This window comes from Canis lupus, chromosome 8, assembly GCF_003254725.2.
Source record: "Canis lupus dingo isolate Sandy chromosome 8, ASM325472v2, whole genome shotgun sequence".
Lineage (NCBI taxonomy): Eukaryota > Metazoa > Chordata > Mammalia > Carnivora > Canidae > Canis > Canis lupus.
Window position 1 is genome coordinate 8,732,444 of NC_064250.1, and position 14,263 is coordinate 8,746,706.

A 14,263-nucleotide genomic window follows, 5' to 3' on the forward strand; every position below is an offset into this window, starting at 1 on the left:
TGGTAGACCTCATTTCAAAAGAAAACATTTGGCCATTTGTGATTAGGAACAATGAGATTTTTATGAAGAAAAATTGCTTGTAGCCCAAATATTGGAAAATATTTACATTTACTTTTTCACTTCTTTTTTCAAATAATCTGCCTATGACTATGATACCAAAGCAAAACATTTTATCAAATTAAAGTGAGAACTGAGCCTCATGCCTTTCTTTCACAGAAATTATTATTAAAACTGTGAAAACACATGTGCTCTTACATTATTGCAGGTACACACCATAATTATATATTATTTGTCATCTTGCTAATGCTTAACAAGATGTGGAATTTTCATCTTCAACCAGTCCATAAATGTTAATCACTGTGACACTTCTGGAAGACTGGGAAGAAATAGTACCTATAATGTAAAGATAAGGAGACAGAAGAAGCAAGATTAAGTGATCTGTCCAGGAGCTCTTATTTGGCTTTGACACTCAAGGGTTCCAGTTCTGAGGGAACATTAAATCCATTTCTCAGAGTCTTGACTTCAAATACACATTAAGGCTCCTGGGTCACTAAGATGCTCACTTCAAAGTTATATTTATACTCTGTAGGGAGAGAGTTTCAAAAGTTGTGTAGGACAAATCAAAACTGTGGGATAATATTTAGGCAATGCATATTTTCCTAGAAAGCACAAAATATGCTTCTTGTTTACTTAGTTTGACTGAAATGAGGATATATACCTAAAGTGCTATATGAAATAGGACTCTTTGGGTATAATTCTGAGATAGCAACTGGAGTAATTCAGTTACAAGTGATCAAATGGTTCCAGAAAGTATAGAGGATGTCCAGTTACATCTGACTATCAGATAGACAATGAATACATTTTTAGTGTGTTTATCCCAAATATCGCAATATCATTATTTATATGTTATTCAAATCTAACTGGACATCCTGTATTTTTATTTGCTAAATTTGGCAACCTTAATTGAAATCCAATTAAACAAGCTTAGGCACATATGGGAATCTTGGATTCAGAAAACCTAAGAAAGGTTTAAACAAATAAAGGCTAAAAAGGTCAAAGATGCAGCAAATCTACAGATCAGCGAGAAGCAGCATCACAAACATCTTCACTATTCTCCCCTCACTGTGCTTCATTTGTTGGCTTCATAGTCTTTTATTTATTTATTTATTTATAAGATTTATTTAATTATTTATTTATGATAAACATGGAGAGAGAGAGAGAGAGAGAGAGAGAGAGAGAGAGAGAGAGACAGAGGAGGGAGAAACAGGCTCCATGCTGGGAGCCCGATGCGGGACTCGATCCCGGGATCCCAGGATCGCACCCTGGGCCAAAGGCAGGCGCCAAACCGCTGAGCCACCCAGGGATCCCCGGCTTCATAGTCTTTTACTGCAGACTTGCGTTAGTGGGAAAAATGCTTGAATTTTATATTTGAAAAATTTGCCAGTGGTGAGAAAAGGGTCAAATGCTCTTCTTACTTCCAGATCCAGAAATACTAAGGAAGGGCTGTGATTGCTCTAGACCTAGCCACGTGCCAATCTTTGTGATAGCCGCTTATGGTCATTGCATAGGATTTATAGAAAAAATAGCATCTTCCACAAAAAACTATATAAGTAGTTTAAGACTGAGAAGCAAAAAAAAGGAACAGAAAGAGCTCTAAAGAGAACACACTGCTCCCAGATGAAATGGGTTTTTTTTGTTTTGTTTTGTTTTGTTTTTTGTTTTTGGCAGGCAAATAGTAGGCCACAAACACAAATATGCGTTTCAATACAAATAAGTTCAAACAAAACAGGGATTTTATTGAAAGGATGCAGTACTATCTTAAAGAAAACATAGGGGGCAAGATATCCAGGCATTATAGAAGACCTGGACAATCAACGCGAAGGCCATTAGGATACACGGTCTGTACTTCCTGTTTGTTTTTTCTTCTCTTTCTAGTTTAATTACTTAATCTCTACTGCCTGTTTATGTCTGGTCCAGGTAGTTACAGATAAATATCAGTGCATATATGGTGCATAACTACTGGAGGTACATCTCATAGACAGCATGGCTGGGAACAGGGGGATACTTAAGAAAATTTAAGGACTGGGATAAAATTTTCCAAGAAAAGTTACCTATTACATTCTGATATTTTGAAATAAAATCAGCATTACTATTTATTTATTCTTAGTTCTAGACTCCAAGAGAAAATATATATTTTCATTTTCTATTATTTCCTTTTCCAAATTAACCACACCCTTGGGATAACCATTCTTTAGGAAACCATGTAACTTAGTCATATTGATCAACAGTATTACAATGATCCATTGATCACTGAATAATACAGTCTGGGTGGTCACATTCTATGAATTCTATAAGCAGGGGTTCCATACACTTACCAAGGAAATAACAATGTCTTTTACGCTAATTGACTAAAGTTTTGACCCTAAAGAGAACATTCTAACTAAGATGCATTTGTCATGTATACTTATAGAATATGATGAATTTGTGGCATGAACAGCTTGTCTCTTTGACTTAATACTGACAAACATTCAATTTGAAATTTGAAGAGGTAATGGTGGTAGTTACAGGGAAATGAAAAGCTTCAAAGCTTCACATTTTCTTGGCATGACCTCTACAACAGCATCTGTTCTTGTCTTTTTTTTTTTTTTTAATTCTTCAGTAATACTAGGAAGTTGCTGGACCAGATGAACTTCCTATGACCTATTTAATAGACCCAAACAATTAGCGCAAATGGTTATTCAGTCACTCCTATGAGTAGATTTATGCTAGACAAGTATAATATCATGACCTTTTTATTTATTTTATATAACTTTCCATATACACTTCTCCTGACAATGCCTGGCACATAATCAGTGAGAGGCAATGATGGTCTGATGATGGTCTGATGATGGTCTGAAGCAAGGCTTTGCAGAGGATACAGAGATGTGCTATTATTTTCCATTGTCCCCAGTTCCAGTTACTATACAGTATTCACCTCTGGACTCAGAACGGCTAACCTTGCAGACTCTATGTTCCCTAATTGTTAGGAACAACCAATATAAATAATAAGTGAATCTTCAGAGTGAGTGGATATGATCATCTAAGGATGAAGAAGGAATAAGAATAGCAAGTGGAATTCTGAGGTATACCTGTGTATAATGAGTGTATGGAGGAAGAGGAACCCCACAAAGGAGACTAAGATTCAGACTTTTAGGTGGTGAAAACACTAAGAGAAAATGGGACCCAGGGAGAGTCACAGAACTGACAAGAAGTATCGATAAGGGATGGATGAACAGCATCAAATGGAACAAAGGGAATACTGGAAAGCATCTATTGAATTTGTCAGGTCAGGTCAAGTCAACAATGTCATTACTGAGAGCAGTTTCAGTGGAGTGATAAGGAAAGAACTCAGAACACACCAAATTAAAAAGAATAGAAAGTAGAAAGGTTTAGAAAATGCTATCAACTACTCTTTTAAAAAGGTTGTATGTGGCCAAACTAAGTATAAACACTCATTTTGCATATTCTAATATGACCTAGTAATTCCATAAGCCTAAGAATACTTTAATTAAAATATTCACCAATGACCTTATTAAGACTCTATATATGTTCCTAGGAACTCAAAAAGGGAATTGCTATTCCTCAGCTTTTCTTTTTCTTTTGTAACAATAACACTTCTTAGTCATTTCCAAAGCACGTACCTGGAAAGTCAATCCAACAAAAGAAAGAAAAGAATAATTATGTATCTGAATTTTCTCCCTTTCAACAAGTCATTTATTGACATTTAAAACATTTCCCCAATCCCAAAGTAGAAGACATACTGTGTCAGTAGTTTGTGCTTAGTTAATATGGATTATAGAAAAATAATTTGTCAACAGCTGGTTCTGTCATTGCTTTCTTACTAAGAATGTTGCTATAGATTACCAAAATGAAAGGAAATTATAAACAGAAGTTTATATTATTCTATCTTTGTTTTGGAAACTTTCCCATTCCCCTCCTAGTCTGTTTTATACTTTTCTAAGTACTTATTCTTTCTCTATACCCATCTTCCTGGAGGTCGTATCTAAAGTGCTCGCAAAGAAAGATTTGATAAACTTATTGACACCAACAAACGATGGCAAAAGCAGTCAAATGTGTTACTTCTCCCAAGATGGTTGTATATGCAAGAACTAAAGTCCAGTAATGAATTTCAATTTTAAGAATTTTAGTTGTATAAGAGGATGTGAAGCATCACAGCTATGCATGGTCCTATCAAAATATCACAAATAGGACTTACTCTACCTAAATATAAGGCAAATATTAAATTGTGTTTTCAGCTAAAAGAACATGTACCTTCAAAAAAAGGATTTATGTGATGTAATGTTAAGTTCATTTTTTGTTGATATTTTAGAAATATTTCCAATGAGATGATCACTAGTCTTTCATTTAGACATGTGACTACGCAGTTGAAGATTTCAAAGGAGTTTGTGTAGCAGGTTGACTTTTGACACTATCATAGTTCCATGGCTGTTGTCCTTATGAACATGTGAGAGCATTTCAAAGAAAGTGGTAGAAACTTCTGAATTAAAAGTTCTTCAATGTGGATCAGACTATTACCTAACAACATTTTCAAGGCTTCTGCTTCCTTTAGGTGAATGGCAGTCCTTGACTGACAGTCACAAGATAGCTCAAGAACATGATTACAACAAAACAACTTGCCTCAGTCAGATACAGACTTTGAGTAATAGTGCTCTCTTAGCTTAATAAAGCTAAGCACCATTTATAATCAGTACTTCACTTTGCTTTTTTCTATCATATAGCATATTGGTTGTTCTGTTGTTATAGTAACATCTGCATAGGTGTTCATTTGTACTCTCCCACTGTGTAGGTACTCCAATTCTTAAGCTCATAGCTACACAATAGCTATACAAAATGTAGTGTGAATTTTTATAAGCCAGTAGTCATCATCCTTAGTTAATGTATCAAACCTTTCTACTACTTAATGTAATTTTATTTCAACTCATATTTGTATATATTGAAAAAGTCTTCTGCATTTCATTTTAAGTGTTGAAAACTATCACCAAAAGTGATCACTTCAGCAGCACAATATACTAAAATTGGAATGATACAGAGAAGATTAGCATGGTCCCAGTGCAAGGATAACACACAAATTCATAAAGCACTCTATATTTTTAAAAAATGATCACTGAAAAATATGAGCCATATAAGCTAAAAACAACTAGCCTCAGTCTTGAAAGATCATAAAAAAGATTTATGAAATGTATAGACATTAGGAAAATATTTTCAAATAATGACAGATTTGATTACAACTTGATAATGATATCATATGTAACAAACATTTTTATTGATGAAAAGTTTGTCATTCTATTATTCTGTTAGTAAACCATCTTGACTGAACATCACTGAGATCTTTAGAAGTATAGAATAAGATTTAGATTTGTCTTTTGAATTTTTTCAAATGTCATTCCCTTTTAAAATTATTCTCATGCTACAGTTGACTGTAACATACAGAAGTATAGTAAGTTGGACACAATGAAAAGATTTTTACTGTTGATTTAAGGAATGATGAAATACATTTGAAAAAATAATTATTTCATGAAGCATTACTTATAGACTCTAAGTAATGTAAGCCTGTTAAGTTTTCCTCCTTTTTCACTTCCTTACTTTTTTTTTTATTCTTTCTATCCCTATTTTTCTCTCTTGGGAAGACATATTGTCAAAACATCAAAGTAAGGTCTCCTAAGATTGCTTGTACTTCTGAAAGCTCATCTTCTCTGCTATATCTTTGGCTTCCTTGTGTTTTTTTGTGTCATCAGGACTGAAGAGATATGTGATGGTAGAAATCTAGTTCAAAAGCCAAAGAATGATTAAATAAATTGGGTGGCATAGATATTTGAGAAGACAGGTAAGCACTTGATATTACACAGGCTTTTTCATGACAGGAAAACCTTACTTTGTCAACTTCACAATTAAACAACAAGATAACTCTTATGCACTTCAAAACACATTCCTAACTTAAGAATCACAGCGGAAAGACATTGCTTTTTCTCCAGGGCTACAGGAAGATTGTGCAGGGGGATCTGAATGGAGGAAGGGGTGTGGAGTTGGTGGGACTGAATGTTAGACAAGCGATGAATGTACCTACTAATAAGGGGAATTTAGAATGATCTTTGATTACAAGGCAGTGTCTTTTTAGCTATATGTTTGCTCATCGAAAATGTTTGGAAGAAAAATTTCCTATTGCCCCTTGTGTTTACTATATGGCAATTTTGAGAATTTACCAGTGGAAGATTTTAGAATCCAAACAAAAAGACTTTAAGAAATTAGAGTGGTTTCCATGATATATAAAATCACATAATAATATCCCACAAAGATTTAGGAGTATTTATTATTTGTCAGGCTCATAATATGGCTTATATTGAGTATGGATGATATCACTATACTATTATAACATATATAATAACTTTATTTATTGTTGTGGCTTTGGATTTCAGCGGGAGAGCGTAACTGTCTCCGGTTTAATTCCCATTTTTGGGAAAGGAAGACAAAGGGCATTTGAAGCATCCCTAGGTGTATTAAACAACTGGAAATCCACTTGGGAGAGAAGCCATGACAGAATGAAGGTATAACCTCCAGTACTATAGCAACTATTTACTCATATCACTGGGCCTGGTAAGGAGGGTACCAGGATATTTTTAGAGGAGGAAATGTTGCCAATCCCTCCTCTAATTTAATAAGAGGTAAACCCTACATGTCGTATGTCCTTAGGTTAAGAAAGGGCCTTTGGGGGTTTACCTAAAGTTCGATAAATATATCTACATCTATGTCTCTATCTATCCTAGAAATATAATAACACAGGAGATATTTGTTAATAATCATGGTAGTATTTACCGGATCCAGTCTAATTTGGAAGACATCAGCTTTTTCCGCTCCTATAAACCTTATTTTCAAAACTGGGAAGAGTAATTGCTTCCATGTGTCCACTGAGCCTGACCTACTCAAAATTTTTCTCAAAGTCTTGGGCACTCTTTCAACTCAAGCAAAATTGGATTGGGGAACATTTTTCCACCGTTTTGTAGTGTTCTATATTACTATACTAATCCAATTTCAGAACATTCATCTAAAATATAAAGTTTGAAAAAAATAAAAGGTTTGAGAAGGAATGAGTTAAATATAATTGTTTTGCTTCTCTTCACTCATTTTGGTTTTATTTTGTTATTTTGTTTTTTGAAAACTAATCTGCCTTCAATACATGACCAATAACTTTGTATCAGTTGAATGGAGGAAAACATACTGGTCAGTGGCCTACCCAACAATATATGCTGTTTGCCACCTACAGAGCCACATGAACTAAAATGTACTAAAAAGACTGTACAGGATATAACTAAAATTTATCCATTGTGAGATTTCCTACCAAGCCCAGGGTGTTCTGGGGCCATTATTATTATTATTATTATTATTATTTATTATTATTATTATTTTAAGATTTTGTTTATTTATTCATGAGACAGAGAGAGAGCGGCAGAGACACAGGCAGAGAGAGAAGCAGGCTCCATGCAGGGAGGCCAACATGGAACTCAATCCTGGGTCTCCAGGATCATGCCCTGGGCTGAAGACGGTGCTAAACTGCTGAGCCACCCGGGCTGCCTTGGGGCCATTATTTAAACAGCCTTGAGGAGTGGCTGTTGATACAGGTGGCTATAGACACAACTACTCTCCAAGCAGTTGGACAACCAGCTTTAATAAATTTCTTTCTCAGTAGTTTATTCCAGAGACTGAAGATAGCAGTTGGCCACCTGAAATACTTAGAGAAATCACAAGCAACCAGTTAACTTTAAATAAGGTACTAGATCTTAAATATAAGATTAAAAATGCCATGCTGAGGATGCCTGGGTGGCTCGGTGGTTGAGTGCCTGCTTTTGACTCAGAGTGTGATCCTGGAGTCCCAGGATCGAGTCCCATATTGGGCTTCCCATAGGGAGCCTACTTCTCCCTCTGCCTATGTCTCTGCCTCTCTCTCTGTTTCTCATGGATAAATAAATAAAATCTTTTTTAAAATGCCATGCTGGTATGACCTAAAATATCAAAGATGTTTTCTCAATTATAGTTAGTTAAAAGGATTTCTCAATATTTCATTTATTCTTAATCACTGGCAAAATGTCTGGCCTTTCACAGATAGATTTAGGCAACAAAACAAGGGTTTTTTTTTAAAGACACATATTAGCAAGCTACATTTATTCTCAAGGACCTATAATATAAATGAGATGTGTCCCTTAAAGCCATTCACTACAAAGTTGATAATTATATGAAAACTTATCAGGACTTGGTTTACCCATTAGTAAAATGGAACTAAAAATTGTATTTATTTCAAAGAGCTTATCTGGAGATAAGTGAGATAATAGAGTAACATACCTTCTACAAAGCAAGCTTTCAATAGATTTTAGATATCATTAGGACATGATATTTGTCTTCAGTGACTAGTATATAGTCTGAAAAATTCAACTATATATATACATAGTAGTCACTTAAATGGTACTCATTATTCTGCATGACCATGTGTTTGTTATAACCTCTAAACAATTCAGCAGAACTATAAAATTCCTCAAAATAATCCAGGAGTAAGTAATAGTTTCCTCTTCTTGTCCAAAATAGTAATGGTAAGAAATCATTCTTTGAAACCCTATTTTACACCAAAGCATGTCTGTGAGCTTCCCTCTTTGACTATTTCAGAAGCTTCTTTTAAGTCATTATAGCAAGTCTATCCATGCTTCAATTCAGCACAACAAATATCTGGTGAGTATTTACTATATTCAAAGCATGAGTAACATGAAAGAGCTTATAAATTATGTGTAATTTAAATTATCAAGCTGCACATTTTAAAGTAAGTCAGCAAACTTTGAAATACCTGATTCTATAATATTATCAGCAACCTTTAAGTTTAGATCAACTTTAGTTGTTGCTAACCTTAACAGATATATAGCCCATCTTTTCTGATACCATGTCTCCTTATTACCACATTTAGAGATGAAAGAATTGAAAAAATGAGGGTCAAATGAGTTGCTCCATGATTAATGAAGCAAAAAGTAAGACTCATTGTCTCCTCATATGTTTAACCAAGAGCTCTAGAGATAATAAATTGTGAACAATTTAAATCAAATGGAAATGTTAAAGCTTATTGGAGCAATGTTGAGGCCAGTATTCTGGTTAATAAAGGATGCCCAGAAGTAATTTCAGTTATGTGTAGTACTCGTTATACTATAAGAATGGTTTGCTTCAATGTTTAAAAAATAGAAATAGTATCCATCAATGGATATATTTTCTTTTTGAATTTACTGACAAAAAAAGGTGCAGATGGCACCCCAAATAAGAGACTGGCATGGACCAGTATCTTCTCTGTGAAAATGACTAATGTATTACTACATTTCTGCCAGAACTTACATAAAGAGACTGCCAAAAATGATCATATCATTATCAGCTAGTGTTCCCAATTGTTCACTGTTTGTATCACATATGGATCCTCTGAAATGTAGAATTCCTACCTGAAGAAACCCTAATATCATTGTAAAACATGAACTTTTGCATGTTTTAAAAATGTTTTAAGAAAACTGTATTTGTTCTACAATAAACAGGCATATTTCCCTGGTGTCAGTTAAAGAAATACAAGAGATTCAAGTTTTAAAAGTTACATTTGGGGGATGCCTGGGTGGCTCTGCAGGTGACAGTCTGCCTTCGTCTCAGGGCGTGATCCAGGGATCCAGGATGGAGTCCCACCCACATTGGGCTCCCTGCAAGAAGCCTGCTTCTCCCTCTGCCTGTGTCTCTGTTTCTCTCTGTGTGTCTCTCATGAACAAATAAATAAATTCTTTTTAAGTTATATTTGGAAAGCCAAATTAGAATATAAAGAAAATTTGATATAGGACTATAAAACCAAGCAGCTTTGTTCTTTCATTTCCTCTATATTTTTAGCTAATAGCCATCTACCAAACATCTAGCATTAACCATTTGGTCATATAGTATCACAGATTTCTCTTAATTCGTGAGGCCTTTTTTTTTTTTTTTTTTAAAGATTCATTTATTTATTTATTTTAGGGAGGAGAAAGTGGGGGAGTGGCAGAGGGAGAGAATCTTCCAGCAGACTCCCCACTGAGAGTGGAGCCTGACACAGACCCCACGTGGGGCTTAATCTCACCACCCATTGAGATCATGACCTGAGTGAAACCAAGAGCTGGTCACTTAACCAACTGAGCCATACAGGCTCCCCAATTTCTGAGGCTTTAATATAGATTATTGAATGGGAAAGTGCAATATATCCAATTCTCAAAATATATTCCATGATATTAAAATTGATAGAATATGAAATAAGAGGTTAGTCTATATATGTATAAAATATAACACATAAGCACGGTTTAGCTTCTCAGTACCAAAGTTAGTTGGTTTTTACGTGAATATATATATCTACATAATCAAACAACAAGGAACTAGGAAGTGATGCACACATATCTACATACACATACAGAGACATAACCTTTTACATTACCAACTATAGAAATTGAGATATAGAACATCTTAATATGTAAAATATTTCCAGAAAATATGATAGAGTAATTTGAAACATAGTCTTCAGGAATGGAGGAGGTTGAATAGATGAAGCACAGAGGACTTTTAGGGAAAAAGATTTAAGGAAAATATTCTTCATGATATTGTAATGGGGACATATGACATTATACATTTGTCAAATGCATAGGACTTTAAAGCAAGAAGAATGAAATATAATGAAAAAATTAGAAAAAAACATTCAGGAAGCTAGGGGATAACTGAATGTAACCAAAAAATCTAACTATATTATAAATGTACAAAATACCCCCACTGAAGGAAGACAAGGAAAAGTGCTGACCTAAGTAACTGGAAAGGAGTGGACTCTGTAACACTAAAAGCGAAAGTATGCATAAATACCATACCCTAGCTCTTAAAGTTGGTAAAGGTTAACAATTCTGAAATCATTATACATGTATACTAGAACTGAATAATTAAGTAAATGAGTGCTGGATGGTGGAGTCAGTTTTCTTACTGTTGGAATGGAAAATTATAAACAAGCAAGAAAAGGCTAGAATGATTCATGTAGTAATGGATTTGAGATAGAGACATCAATTAGAGCTTAATATAGATACAGATGGATAGACATATATATATATACATACAAATATATGAAGATTCTATATGTATATATATACACATGGAGGGGGTCTAGAGAGAAAGAGAGATTGATACAAATCTAGATAAAATATGAATAGATATGTGTATATACTCATAGGTTATTTTACATGTTTTTCTTTGCTCTGTCAGCTGAAGGGGCAATGGCATTCCAGTAGCAATGAGTATAACTAGTATCACATCTTGGTTTCTAACACCACTTTCCAAGAAAAAGGACCAAAGTTGCTTTAAAAATGGTTAATTCTAGCACTGGACAGGAAATATTCAAAATGAGGTTGGAGTATGTAGTACTGCCAGAAAGGAAGGAAGTGTTAACTAACATGCACACACGTGTACACACACACACACACACACACAGTGATGGGGCTGTGTCAAAGGGACGTAGGAACCAACTGAAAGAATTCCCAGTGGCCAAAATGGCATAACTTGAGCAATAAAATAAATAAAATAGTACTGAATTTAGCCCAAAATCTAAATAAATAGTTATGAATCCATAATGATATATAAATGATTTTTTAAAAGATTTTATTTATTTATTTATGAGACACACAGAGAGAGGCAGAGACATAGGCAGAGGGAGAAGCAGACTCCCTGTGGGGAGGCCCATGCAGGACTTGATTCCAGGATCCCGGGATCATGATGTGAGCCAAAGGCAGATGCTCAACCACTGAGCCACCCACATGCCCCTAAATAATTGAATAAAGGAAGATAATAGACAAATCTCCCATACAAAACAATGCCAAATAAATTATGTAGAAACTTCATCCTCACAGAAGTGGAGGATAATTCTCTGCTTAAGTCCTGTTTCTCAATGACTTTCCTCCAAAGAATACAGAACAAATGGGGGATTTTTATTTTATTTTTTTTATTTTTTGACTTTAATTAATTAATTAATTAATTAATTTTTATTGGAGTTCAATTTTCCAACATATAGCATAACACCCAGTGCTCATCCCGCCAAGTGCACCCCTCAGTGCCCATCACTCAGTCACCCCAACCCCCCGCCCACCTCCCCTGCCTCTACCCCTTGTTCATTTTCCAGAGTTAGGAGTCTCTCATGTTTTGTCACCCTCACTGATATTTTCACTCATTTTCTCTCCTTTCCCTTTCTTCCCTTTCACTAACTTTTATATTCCCCAAATGAATGAGACCATATAATGTTTGTCCTTTCCAATTGACTTATTTCACTCAGCATAATACGCTCCAGGTCCATCCACATTGAAGCAAATGGTGGGTATTTGTCGTTTCTAATGGCTGAGGAATATTCCATTGTATACATAGACCACATCTTGATCCATTCATCTTTCGATGGACACCGAGGCTCCTTCCACAGTTTGGCTATTGTGGACATTGCTGCTATAAACATCAGGGTGCAGGTGTCCTGGCGTTTCACTGCATCTGTATCTTTGGGGTAAATCCCCAGCAGTGCAATTGCTGGGTCGTAGGGCAGGTCTATTTTTAACTCTTTGAGGACCCTCCACACAGTTTTCCAGAGTAGCTGCACCAGTTCACATTCCCACCAACAGTGCAAGAGGGTTCCCAATGGGGGATTTTTAAAAAGTTAACTTTCTTTACAGAAATTTGACCAACACCACCTCATCCAAGTGATCAAAAACAAGATCAAAAATAATAAATCTTGTTGACAGATGTAGCCCTGTTGAAAATGGCACTTCACTTCTGTGATCTTCCTCCTAAAATCTCATAACCCCAATTTAAGCGCAATAAAATCATCAGACAAATCCTATCTAATGATGTTCTACAAAAGACCTGACCAGCACTTTTCAAAACTCTTGAGGTCACCAAAATCAAGCAAAATCTGGGAAATAGTAACAGTCAAGAAGAGTCCAAGGAGATATGATAACTAAATGTAAGGATTCTGGAAAAGATAATGATATTAGGTAAAATGTAAGTCAATGTGAATGAAGTATGGGCTTGAGTTGATACTGATGTATCAATTAATTGTGTCAAATACCATAGCACTGTAAGATGCTAATAGTGAAGTACACTGCAAGTGATGTATATGGGAACTCTGTACTGTCTCTGTAACTTTTCTGTAAATCTAAATCAATGCCAAGATAAAATTTTGTTTAATGGAAACGTGATCATGTGGATGAATTGAATTATGGATGAACCTTAAAGTGCTGTATTGTTACTGAGTATAAAATGAGTGGAGGGTATAATTTAATAGATAAGAGCTCAGGAGAAAAGATTTTTATTTGAATACCAACTGGAAACTCCTGTTTAGCTAAGCAAGTCAGTGCTCCAACAAGAGTGTAAGCTGTCACAGTGCCATGAAAGCAGATGGCCATGAATGCACACAACTGGGAAACAAAACCCCAGGACCAGTTGGAAATAATATAGGATTCCCAGTCCAGGATGTCCAAATTGTGACAGACTTTTTGTTTATTTTTTATTTTAGTAAAATCAGTTTATTGAATTAATTTCAAAGGATGTTATAGGTTACAAGCACACCCAATATAGTGATTAGAAAACAGTAAAAACTTCTTACTGGATTGGACAAAGGAATTACTTCTGCCTTTATAAGAAAAATAAGTATCTGGTTATTTTTAATTGCATGCACTCTAGGGTCTCTTTTCAGTTCATCATTTGAAGATTTTCATTTCTAATATAAGACCCTCTATCTATCAAAACATATCACATATTTTAAAAATACTGTTGTGATAAAACTACAGTGATCTTCAGGAGAAAGAGCTCACCAATCCAAAATTGCAGCCGGGTCCTATCCAGTAGATCCCCCAGGTCAACCTCAGTCATCATGTTCTTTGAGTATGAGGCAACTGGTCTGTCTCATTGCTAGGCATATACCTTAGACATATTATACCTACATTCCTGAAGAATTCTAAAGTGACCTTATCATTACCCACATCTTAAGGATAACAAAAAAGCCTTACAACTACAACCCCAATTGCATTATATTTACATCTTTTCCCCAAATAGCCTTGCCACTGTCCATTCACATTTCCATTTAAATGATATTATTCTAATTTATGACTAAGTATAGTAAGACTTTGTATGACTAAGTCATATATACATGTCTTTGATTTACATATCT

General features: G+C 34.9%; 1 long non-coding RNA gene and 1 other non-coding gene across 10 annotated transcripts in view; one reads left to right on the plus strand and one right to left on the minus strand.

Annotated features, from left to right (window-relative positions):
- Positions 1–14,263, minus strand: part of LOC112657511 (uncharacterized) — a 309,781-nt gene that overhangs the window by 203,712 nt on the left and 91,806 nt on the right. The gene's annotated exons all lie outside the window — the stretch shown is intronic.
- On the plus strand, positions 5,045–5,152 carry LOC112658101 (U6 spliceosomal RNA). The gene has a single exon (XR_003135506.1). It is a non-coding gene; the product is annotated as a U6 spliceosomal RNA (small nuclear RNA).